Genomic DNA, 13090 nt, shown 5'->3' with positions numbered 1-13090 from the left:
CCAGGCCTTGAAACAGCTTTGGAAACTTGCTGACACAGTCCTGGTTGTCACTAACTTTGAACAGGATTTCAACAAGACGGAGACGCTCCGCAGTGGGGAGGCTAAGTAAGCAGTCGGCCTCGGGGCCTTTGATGACATGTATGACCGCTGGTATCGTGATGTTGTCGTGCTTGAGCGTTGTTGAGAATTTCCCCAAACAGGGGAGTGGCTTTTTGGACATCCACGTAAAAACACGGACTGGGGCAAAAGTCAGTGGGGGCTTAGGAGTCATTTTCTCATATTCTGTGACTGGGATGTAGTTCAGCGAAGCCCCGCTGTCCATCACAAATTTAGTGTCATGGTTCCCTACTCTAATGTCCAAGCGTGGATATTTTTTGAGTTGATCAGGATCCGCAATCATGTTCAAATATTCTACGGTGTATTCCGAGTCTCTGGATGATGATCTGGAGTCCCGGGAGGGTGATCTACGCTCCCATCGCGATCTGCGCGATTCTCGGCTGGAGTGGGACGAGCCTGAGGACAACGTGGACTTTCCTTGGACAGCTCTCACGTGGTGTTTTCTGGTATCAGAACGAGATGACCTCACTGTTTCGCTTCGCCTCTCCTTGTGGTAGTCTCCACACATCGCTTCAAAGTGGTTTGACCGCCCACATTTCCTGCACCGCTGACCCATGGCAGGACAGGTGTCTACATGAGGATAGTCATATCCACACCTGTAACATCTTCTTGTCTTTTCCGGTCTCCGGTCTCTTCGCCCAGGTTCTCGCTTCCTGTTGTCCGGGCGCCGTTGGCGAGATGACGGTCTCGGTCTCCATTGCTTCTCCTGCAAATACCTCCGGCTGCTGCCTTTGGCCTGGACACGGTGTGCTTGTTCATGGCTTACGTTGCGCCCCGTTTCAATGGTGGTGGCGTGCTCTTCAGCCTGGTCATAGACGCGAGTCATCTCTTCGATCTCGTCTAGTTCATGGGGTTTTCTCAGCAGCCGCCTCATGAGGGTTTCAGAGTGGCATCCATCTATAATTTGTGACTTAATAGCGGCATCTGTTGAGAAGGTGTCAAATTCACAGTGTCTCGACAGTCTCCGCAGTCGGGTGATGAATGCACTCATTGCTTCATCTTTTCCTTGACATGCTTGATGGAATGCGTGACGTTCGTAGTCTACATTTCTCTTGTGAAGGAACTTTTTGTTCAATGCCTCACGCACCTTGTCATAGGTTCCAGCATCTGCAGGTGGATGGTCCTTGATTATCTTACTTATTTCTCGACCTGCGAGGTTGCGGAGGGCAATCAATTTTTCCTTGTCTACCGTGACCTTAGATCCCTCAATGTAATCCTCGAAGTCTTCTAACCACTCTTGCCACTTGGGGCCCATGCTCCCTCCGGTGGTCAGGGTCAAAGGTTCCGGGGCCCGCAGATGCGACCCTCCCGCAATGATGGGCTTGACTTCATTTCGCTGTAGGGAATTGTCTGGAGTTACCATCGTGGCGTCACGTGCTTCTCACCCCTTTCCTTGACTCCGACTGACCTGTCGCTGCTTGTTCGCTAAAGCTTTGAATGAGTAATTACTGTCGCCTGCGGGCAATGTTCATTTGGTTTTGCTCGTGCTTGTTTGGCTTTGCTGGTTTAGACCTGCTATGCTTTTTTTTTCTTCGTAACTTGAGCGCGCCGTTTCTCACTGACTATTTGCCATGCCTGACCTTAAAATGATTCAGAAAAGGGGGTGGTGATGAACAGAGTGCCTGAATTAAGCAGACCACTCTTACCCAGTCCAAAGATCAGGGCTTGATCCATCACCGTTTTTTAGCTCACTGCACCATCCCAGCTCAGAACTTGGCTATATGCAAATTAGTCTGTTCCTGTCCCAGTGCATGATGGGAACAGGGCAAACCAAACTACCAAGCCAATTCTTATACTGGGAAGGAAACAAGCTTCCGGGGACCGGTTTCTGCCATTTCAGGCGTCGTCGGCCCGGCTTGCTTGAATCCTGATGGTGCAATGAGCAAGGGACTCACATCTGAGTATACCCTTCCACGCTTATGGTGGACAAAATGATTCAGAAAAGGGGGTGGTGATGAACAGAGTGCCTGAATTAAGCAGACCACTCTTACCCAGTCCAAAGATCAGGGCTTGATCCATCACCGTTTTTTAGCTCACTGCACCATCCCAGCTCAGAACTTGGCTATATGCAAATTAGTCTGTTCCTGTCCCAGTGCATGATGGGAACAGGGCAAACCAAACTACCAAGCCAATTCTTATACTGGGAAGGAAACCAGCTTCCGGGGACCGGTTTCTGCCATTTCAGGCGTCGTCGGCCCGGCTTGCTTGAATCCTGATGGTGCAATGAGCAAGGGACTCACATCTGAGTATACCCTTCCACGCTTATGGTGGACAAAATGATTCAGAAAAGGGGGTGGTGATGAACAGAGTGCCTGAATTAAGCAGACCACTCTTACCCAGTCCAAAGATCAGGGCTTGATCCATCACCGTTTTTTAGCTCACTGCACCATCCCAGCTCAGAACTTGGCTATATGCAAATTAGTCTGTTCCTGTCCCAGTGCATGATGGGAACAGGGCAAACCAAACTACCAAGCCAATTCTTATACTGGGAAGGAAACAAGCTTCCGGGGACCGGTTTCTGCCATTTCAGGCGTCGTCGGCCCGGCTTGCTTGAATCCTGATGGTGCAATGAGCAAGGGACTCACATCTGAGTATACCCTTCCACGCTTATGGTGGACAAAATGATTCAGAAAAGGGGGTGGTGATGAACAGAGTGCCTGAATTAAGCAGACCACTCTTACCCAGTCCAAAGATCAGGGCTTGATCCATCACCGTTTTTTAGCTCACTGCACCATCCCAGCTCAGAACTTGGCTATATGCAAATTAGTCTGTTCCTGTCCCAGTGCATGATGGGAACAGGGCAAACCAAACTACCAAGCCAATTCTTATACTGGGAAGGAAACAAGCTTCCGGGGACCGGTTTCTGCCATTTCAGGCGTCGTCGGCCCGGCTTGCTTGAATCCTGATGGTGCAATGAGCAAGGGACTCACATCTGAGTATACCCTTCCACGCTTATGGTGGACAAAATGATTCAGAAAAGGGGGTGGTGATGAACAGAGTGCCTGAATTAAGCAGACCACTCTTACCCAGTCCAAAGATCAGGGCTTGATCCATCACCGTTTTTTAGCTCACTGCACCATCCCAGCTCAGAACTTGGCTATATGCAAATTAGTCTGTTCCTGTCCCAGTGCATGATGGGAACAGGGCAAACCAAACTACCAAGCCAATTCTTATACTGGGAAGGAAACAAGCTTCCGGGGACCGGTTTCTGCCATTTCAGGCGTCGTCGGCCCGGCTTGCTTGAATCCTGATGGTGCAATGAGCAAGGGACTCACATCTGAGTATACCCTTCCACGCTTATGGTGGACAAAATGATTCAGAAAAGGGGGTGGTGATGAACAGAGTGCCTGAATTAAGCAGACCACTCTTACCCAGTCCAAAGATCAGGGCTTGATCCATCACCGTTTTTTAGCTCACTGCACCATCCCAGCTCAGAACTTGGCTATATGCAAATTAGTCTGTTCCTGTCCCAGTGCATGATGGGAACAGGGCAAACCAAACTACCAAGCCAATTCTTATACTGGGAAGGAAACAAGCTTCCGGGGACCGGTTTCTGCCATTTCAGGCGTCGTCGGCCCGGCTTGCTTGAATCCTGATGGTGCAATAAGCAAGGGACTCACATCTGAGTATACCCTTCCACGCTTATGGTGGACAAAATGATTCAGAAAAGGGGGTGGTGATGAACAGAGTGCCTGAATTAAGCAGACCACTCTTACCCAGTCCAAAGATCAGGGCTTGATCTATCACCGTTTTTTAGCTCACTGCACCATCCCAGCTCAGAACTTGGCTATATGCAAATTAGTCTGTTCCTGTCCCAGTGCATGATGGGAACAGGGCAAACCAAACTACCAAGCCAATTCTTATACTGGGAAGGAAACAAGCTTCCGGGGACCGGTTTCTGCCATTTCAGGCGTCGTCGGCCCGGCTTGCTTGAATCCTGATGGTGCAATGAGCAAGGGACTCACATCTGAGTATACCCTTCCACGCTTATGGTGGACAAAATGATTCAGAAAAGGGGGTGGTGATGAACAGAGTGCCTGAATTAAGCAGACCACTCTTACCCAGTCCAAAGATCAGGGCTTGATCCATCACCGTTTTTTAGCTCACTGCACCATCCCAGCTCAGAACTTGGCTATATGCAAATTAGTCTGTTCCTGTCCCAGTGCATGATGGGAACAGGGCAAACCAAACTACCAAGCCAATTCTTATACTGGGAAGGAAACAAGCTTCCGGGGACCGGTTTCTGCCATTTCAGGCGTCGTCGGCCCGGCTTGCTTGAATCCTGATGGTGCAATGAGCAAGGGACTCACATCTGAGTATACCCTTCCACGCTTATGGTGGACAAAATGATTCAGAAAAGGGGGTGGTGATGAACAGAGTGCCTGAATTAAGCAGACCACTCTTACCCAGTCCAAAGATCAGGGCTTGATCCATCACCGTTTTTTAGCTCACTGCACCATCCCAGCTCAGAACTTGGCTATATGCAAATTAGTCTGTTCCTGTCCCAGTGCATGATGGGAACAGGGCAAACCAAACTACCAAGCCAATTCTTATACTGGGAAGGAAACAAGCTTCCGGGGACCGGTTTCTGCCATTTCAGGCGTCGTCGGCCCGGCTTGCTTGAATCCTGATGGTGCAATGAGCAAGGGACTCACATCTGAGTATACCCTTCCACGCTTATGGTGGACAAAATGATTCAGAAAAGGGGGTGGTGATGAACAGAGTGCCTGAATTAAGCAGACCACTCTTACCCAGTCCAAAGATCAGGGCTTGATCCATCACCATTTTTTAGCTCACTGCACCATCCCAGCTCAGAACTTGGCTATATGCAAATTAGTCTGTTCCTGTCCCAGTGCATGATGGGAACAGGGCAAACCAAACTACCATGCCAATTCTTATACTGGGAAGGAAACAAGCTTCCGGGGACCGGTTTCTGCCATTTCAGGCGTCGTCGGCCCGGCTTGCTTGAATCCTGATGGTGCAATGAGCAAGGGACTCACATCTGAGTATACCCTTCCACGCTTATGGTGGACAAAATGATTCAGAAAAGGGGGTGGTGATGAACAGAGTGCCTGAATTAAGCAGACCACTCTTACCCAGTCCAAAGATCGGGCTTGATCCATCACCGTTTTTTAGCTCACTGCACCATCCCAGCTCAGAACTTGGCTATATGCAAATTAGTCTGTTCCTGTCCCAGTGCATGATGGGAACAGGGCAAACCAAACTACCAAGCCAATTCTTATACTGGGAAGGAAACAAGCTTCCGGGGACCGGTTTCTGCCATTTCAGGCGTCGTCGGCCCGGCTTGCTTGAATCCTGATGGTGCAATGAGCAAGGGACTCACATCTGAGTATACCCTTCCACGCTTATGGTGGACAAAATGATTCAGAAAAGGGGGTGGTGATGAACAGAGTGCCTGAATTAAGCAGACCACTCTTACCCAGTCCAAAGATCAGGGCTTGATCCATCACCGTTTTTTAGCTCACTGCACCATCCCAGCTCAGAACTTGGCTATATGCAAATTAGTCTGTTCCTGTCCCAGTGCATGATGGGAACAGGGCAAACCAAACTACCAAGCCAATTCTTATACTGGGAAGGAAACAAGCTTCCGGGGACCGGTTTCTGCCATTTCAGGCGTCGTCGGCCCGGCTTGCTTGAATCCTGATGGTGCAATGAGCAAGGGACTCACATCTGAGTATACCCTTCCACGCTTATGGTGGACAAAATGATTCAGAAAAGGGGGTGGTGATGAACAGAGTGCCTGAATTAAGCAGACCACTCTTACCCAGTCCAAAGATCAGGGCTTGATCCATCACCGTTTTTTCGCTCACTGCACCATCCCAGCTCAGAACTTGGCTATATGCAAATTAGTCTGTTCCTGTCCCAGTGCATGATGGGAACAGGGCAAACCAAACTACCAAGCCAATTCTTATACTGGGAAGGAAACAAGCTTCCGGGGACCGGTTTCTGAAATTTCAGGCGTCGTCGGCCCGGCTTGCTTGAATCCTGATGGTGCAATGAGCAAGGGACTCACATCTGAGTATACCCTTCCACGCTTATGGTGGACAAAATGATTCAGAAAAGGGGGTGGTGATGAACAGAGTGCCTGAAATAAGCAGACCACTCTTACCCAGTCCAAAGATCAGGGCTTGATCCATCACCGTTTTTTAGCTCACTGCACCATCCCAGCTCAGAACTTGGCTATATGCAAATTAGTCTGTTCCTGTCCCAGTGCATGATGGGAACAGGGCAAACCAAACTACCAAGCCAATTCTTATACTGGGAAGGAAACAAGCTTCCGGGGACCGGTTTCTGCCATTTCAGGCGTCGTCGGCCCGGCTTGCTTGAATCCTGATGGTGCAATGAGCAAGGGACTCACATCTGAGTATACCCTTCCACGCTTATGGTGGACAAAATGATTCAGAAAAGGGGGTGGTGATGAACAGAGTGCCTGAATTAAGCAGACCACTCTTACCCAGTCCAAAGATCAGGGCTTGATCCATCACCGTTTTTTAGCTCACTGCACCATCCCAGCTCAGAACTTGGCTATATGCAAATTAGTCTGTTCCTGTCCCAGTGCATGATGGGAACAGGGCAAACCAAACTACTAAGCCAATTCTTATACTGGGAAGGAAACAAGCTTCCGGGGACCGGTTTCTGCCATTTCAGGCGTCGTCGGCCCGGCTTGCTTGAATCCTGATGGTGCAACGAGCAAGGGACTCACATCTGAGTATACCCTTCCACGCTTATGGTGGACAAAATGATTCAGAAAAGGGGGTGGTGATGAACAGAGTGCCTGAATTAAGCAGACCACTCTTACCCAGTCCAAAGATCAGGGCTTGATCCATCACCGTTTTTTAGCTCACTGCACCATCCCAGCTCAGAACTTGGCTATATGCAAATTAGTCTGTTCCTGTCCCAGTGCATGATGGGAACAGGGCAAACCAAACTACCAAGCCAATTCCTATACTGGGAAGGAAACAAGCTTCCGGGGACCGGTTTCTGCCATTTCAGGCGTCGTCGGCCCGGCTTGCTTGAATCCTGATGGTGCAATGAGCAAGGGACTCACATCTGAGTATACCCTTCCACGCTTATGGTGGACAAAATGATTCAGAAAAGGGGGTGGTGATGAACAGAGTGCCTGAATTAAGCAGACCACTCTTACCCAGTCCAAAGATCAGGGCTTGATCCATCACCGTTTTTTAGCTCACTGCACCATCCCAGCTCAGAACTTGGCTATATGCAAATGAGTCTGTTCCTGTCCCAGTGCATGATGGAAACAGGGCAAACCAAACTACCAAGCCAATTCTTATACTGGGAAGGAAACAAGCTTCCGGGGACCGGTTTCTGCCATTTCAGGCGTCGTCGGCCCGGCTTGCTTGAATCCTGATGGTGCAATGAGCAAGGGACTCACATCTGAGTATACCCTTCCACGCTTATGGTGGACAAAATGATTCAGAAAAGGGGGTGGTGATGAACAGAGTGCCTGAATTAAGCAGACCACTCTTACCCAGTCCAAAGATCAGGGCTTGATCCATCGCCGTTTTTTAGCTCACTGCACCATCCCAGCTCAGAACTTGGCTATATGCAAATTAGTCTGTTCCTGTCCCAGTGCATGATGGGAACAGGGCAAACCAAACTACCAAGCCAATTCTTATACTGGGAAGGAAACAAGCTTCCGGGGACCGGTTTCTGCCATTTCAGGCGTCGACGGCCCGGCTTGCTTGAATCCTGATGGTGCAATGAGCAAGGGACTCACATCTGAGTATACCCTTCCACGCTTATGGTGGACAAAATGATTCAGAAAAGGGGGTGGTGATGAACAGAGTGCCTGAATTAAGCAGACCACTCTTACCCAGTCCAAAGATCAGGGCTTGATCCATCACCGTTTTTTAGCTCACTGCACCATCCCAGCTCAGAACTTGGCTATATGCAAATTAGTCTGTTCCTGTCCCAGTGCATGATGGGAACAGGGCAAACCAAACTACCAAGCCAATTCTTATACTGGGAAGGAAACAAGCTTCCGGGGACCGGTTTCTGCCATTTCAGGCGTCGTCGGCCCGGCTTGCTTGAATCCTGATGGTGCAATGACCAAGGGACTCACATCTGAGTATACCCTTCCACGCTTATGGTGGACAAAATGATTCAGAAAAGGGGGTGGTGATGAACAGAGTGCCTGAATTAAGCAGACCACTCTTACCCAGTCCAAAGATCAGGGCTTGATCCATCACCGTTTTTTAGCTCACTGCACCATCCCAGCTCAGAACTTGGCTATATGCAAATTAGTCTGTTCCTGTCCCAGTGCATGATGGGAACAGGGCAAACCAAACTACCAAGCCAATTCTTATACTGGGAAGGAAACAAGCTTCCGGGGACCGGTTTCTGCCATTTCAGGCGTCGTCGGCCCAGCTTGCTTGAATCCTGATGGTGCAATGAGCAAGGGACTCACATCTGAGTATACCCTTCCACGCTTATGGTGGACAAAATGATTCAGAAAAGGGGGTGGTGATGAACAGAGTGCCTGAATTAAGCAGACCACTCTTACCCAGTCCAAAGATCAGGGCTTGATCCATCACCGTTTTTTAGCTCACTGCACCATCCCAGCTCAGAACTTGGCTATATGCAAATTAGTCTGTTCCTGTCCCAGTGCATGATGGGAACAGGGCAAACCAAACTACCAAGCCAATTCTTATACTGGGAAGGAAACAAGCTTCCGGGGACCGGTTTCTGCCATTTCAGGCGTCGTCGGCCCGGCTTGCTTGAATCCTGATGGTGCAATGAGCAAGGGACTCACATCTGAGTATACCCTTCCACGCTTATGGTGGACAAAATGATTCAGAAAAGGGGGTGGTGATGAACAGAGTGCCTGAATTAAGCAGACCACTCTTACCCAGTCCAAAGATCAGGGCTTGATCCATCACCGTTTTTTAGCTCACTGCACCATCCCAGCTCAGAACTTGGCTATATGCAAATTAGTCTGTTCCTGTCCCAGTGCATGATGGGAACAGGGCAAACCAAACTACCAAGCCAATTCTTATACTGGGAAGGAAACAAGCTTCCGGGGACCGGTTTCTGCCATTTCAGGCGTCGTCGGCCCGGCTTGCTTGAATCCTGATGGTGCAATGAGCAAGGGACTCACATCTGAGTATACCCTTCCACGCTTATGGTGGACAAAATGATTCAGAAAAGGGGGTGGTGATGAACAGAGTGCCTGAATTAAGCAGACCACTCTTACCCAGTCCAAAGATCAGGGCTTGATCCATCACCGTTTTTTAGCTCACTGCACCATCCCAGCTCAGAACTTGGCTATATGCAAATTAGTCTGTTCCTGTCCCAGTGCATGATGGGAACAGGGCAAACCAAACTACCAAGCCAATTCTTATACTGGGAAGGAAACAAGCTTCCGGGGACCGGTTTCTGCCATTTCAGGCGTCGTCGGCCCGGCTTGCTTGAATCCTGATGGTGCAATGAGCATGGGACTCACATCTGAGTATACCCTTCCACGCTTATGGTGGACAACATGATTCAGAAAAGGGGGTGGTGATGAACAGAGTGCCTGAATTAAGCAGACCACTCTTACCCAGTCCAAAGATCAGGGCTTGATCCATCACCGTTTTTTAGCTCACTGCACCATCCCAGCTCAGAACTTGGCTATATGCAAATTAGTCTGTTCCTGTCCCAGTGCATGATGGGAACAGGGCAAACCAAACTACCAAGCCAATTCTTATACTGGGAAGGAAACAAGCTTCCGGGGACCGGTTTCTGCCATTTCAGGCGTCGTCGGCCCGGCTTGCTTGAATCCTGATGGTGCAATGAGCAAGGGACTCACATCTGAGTATACCCTTCCACGCTTATGGTGGACAACATGATTCAGAAAAGGGGGTGGTGATGAACAGAGTGCCTGAATTAAGCAGACCACTCTTACCCAGTCCAAAGATCAGGGCTTGATCCATCACCGTTTTTTAGCTCACTGCACCATCCCAGCTCAGAACTTGGCTATATGCAAATTAGTCTGTTCCTGTCCCAGTGCATGATGGGAACAGGGCAAACCAAACTACCAAGCCAATTCTTATACTGGGAAGGAAACAAGCTTCCGGGGACCGGTTTCTGCCATTTCAGGCGTCGTCTGCCCGGCTTGCTTGAATCCTGATGGTGCAATGAGCAAGGGACTCACATCTGAGTATACCCTTCCACGCTTATGGTGGACAAAATGATTCAGAAAAGGGGGTGGTGATGAACAGAGTGCCTGAATTAAGCAGACCACTCTTACCCAGTCCAAAGATCAGGGCTTGATCCATCACCGTTTTTTAGCTCACTGCACCATCCCAGCTCAGAACTTGGCTATATGCAAATTAGTCTGTTCCTGTCCCAGTGACGGTGATGGATCAAGCCCTGATCTTTGGACTGGGTAAGAGTGGTCTGCTTAATTCAGGCACTCTGTTCATCACCACCCCCTTTTCTGAATCATTTTGTCCACCATAATTGTGGAAGGGTATACTCAGATGTGAGTCCCTTGCTCATTGCACCATCAGGATTCAAGCAAGCCAGACCTTAAAATGGCCGCCGGCAGTCCGCACATGGAAGACGTCCCAAAAGCTGCCTGACTTCAAGATGGCCGCCGTCACTGAACTTGCACTTCTCACGAGGCTTCACTTCCATTCATTCTTTCCTCAGGACTCACCGGCAGCTGATCTCGAGGCAGCACACTCCAAACACTGGATTTCTCAGCAGCTGCCACAGTCAGGTGAGGTTGGGGTGGGCTCCCACTTCGCCTCTTCGGGTCCACGCATTCACTCGGCGACAGCGTGCTAAAGCTCACGCATTGGGAGTAAGATTTCCGATGACGGGGCTACTCGAGCTCCGATTCCAGCGCACTCGACAGCGTTTACCTCCGGACCTCCTCGGGGCAACGTCCCCTGCTCCGGGCACTTTTCTTCCACTTTGGGGTGCTGGGCAGAGTCGGAGTGGGCTCCCGACTTCTGTTCTTTCAGCATGCACCAGGTTGCACGCATCCAGCGGGCATCGCGTTTTGGCGTGAACAGCTTCTTCTTTCTCGAGCGTTTCAGCGTTCGTTGCTGCGGCTCCCTCTTGGCTCCCTCGCAGTCGTTGGAGGGACAGGGTCACCTGCTGCTGGCCTCTTCTCTTCAGGCGGCAGCTCCACACAGCAGCGTTCTCTTTTTTCGACGCTGCATGGGACAGGGCACTTTCGTGGGGTTCTGTGTGCTGTGGTCATGCACATCCCACCCTCGTCGCCAGTTGTCGTGTCTGGCACGTAATAAAGACAGACACGTGTATCATTATTCAGGAGCTTTATTACTTATGTCTTGTCTGGTCCCTGTCCCTACTCTATGTAATCTCATCCTGTCTACGCTCCTCCTCTTCCCTTCACCCAGCTAGCTCCGCCCACCCCGACTACTAGACTGCTAACTACATTACACAAATGTTCATGTGAATGGACGAGTGGAAAGAAATTAAAAGGTGTCTGACAACAGAGCTATGGCAATCCAAGTGTTAAATTTGTCCAAATAAACATACCTCTGGAAAAGTAGATTTATTTCAGTGATTTCTTTGAAGAGAGTTAAGGTAAGTGTCACTTTCTTTTTTTTTCCAGACACGCCTCCCTTAAAAACAGTGTGCAGTATACTACAGGTACTGTTAATAACAGGGTGCAGTATACTACAGGTACTGTGAAAACTGTCATTCCATGGGTAGCTTTTGGACAGACTCATTCTAACATGGAAGGATTTTAGACATTTAGGACTCTGACCTACAGCCCTATGGTATGAATGTCCAACATGGGTGAAAGACAGCGGAGTCCATGTCATATTTTTAACTAACCACTGAGGCCCGTAAATTCTGATGAGCCCTGAAACAGGAGTTACCTGCCCCACCAATTACAAAAAATTTGTAATCCTGATTATTATCATCAGATGTACTAGGATCACTGTAATGGTAATTCAGGGCATAGAAATAACAATGTTCAGTCTGGAGCATGCCTAATCAAGGGGTGGGTCGCAAGTGTATCCTGTTTAGAAGCATTGAGTGCAAATTTATCCTATGTGGATAGCTGGAGAAAACTGGCATTGAGCAGCCTTCCTTGAACCTACACTATACACACGTACTTTAAGGCTAGAGCTCTCTTGCAGAAGCATTAACCCACTAAGTAAACTTATAGGCTCTTTACAATCACTAGTGTTGGTGGATTTACCAAATCTCCAAGTGTTCTTGTTCATTGGTGGGTTATATTTATATGTTTTAATTGTTTTTTTGAACTCGGAAAAGTGTTAGAAGCTTTGAAGAGAAGGAACTAAGGGGCATATTATCAAGGCGGCGTAAAACAGTTACCACCGGTTTTGTGTCCGCTCTCGGGCAAAAAGCGGCGATACTACCTGGCATATGCACTGCCTGGCATATGCACACATGTCACTGTGAACTCCATCGAGGGCTCTGAATTCCTGAGCTTTATGCTTAGACTGTCTCCTGGTCAAGCGCTTAAGGGATTGCTGGTTTATAGGCCTCCCGGCCCGGTGGGCTCTTTTTGGGATGACCTACAGACAGCCATCTCGGAGCTGGCTCTCTCTGCGCAGCATTGTCTGCTTGCAGGCGATTTTAACTTTCATCTTGATGTGTCGGAGGATCCGGATGGGATTAAACTCCTAGATATTACATCTACGCTTGGCCTAGCACCATTTGTGCTAGGGCCTACTCACGAGAAAGGGCATACCCTCGACCAGGTGTTCTCCTCTGTTCCTATTGTTGACATCGCTGCACGGCCGGTGCTCTGGTCGGATCATTGGCTGATTGAGTTTTCCGTGTTGGAGAACGGGCGATCTGGTATCTGTGCCCCCGCGGTGCCCAGAGCTGCCTCGAGAGCGTTACACAGAGTGACGCCTGCTATGTTGGAGCAGGCGCTCACGGAACATCCGTGCTCTCTCTCGGGCGACCCGGAAAGAGACACCGAGGCCCTGCAGCG

The sequence above is a fragment of the Lissotriton helveticus genome, chromosome 1_1 (assembly GCF_964261635.1).
Source record: "Lissotriton helveticus chromosome 1_1, aLisHel1.1, whole genome shotgun sequence".
Lineage (NCBI taxonomy): Eukaryota > Metazoa > Chordata > Amphibia > Caudata > Salamandridae > Lissotriton > Lissotriton helveticus.
This window is presented reverse-complemented; position numbering follows the sequence as displayed.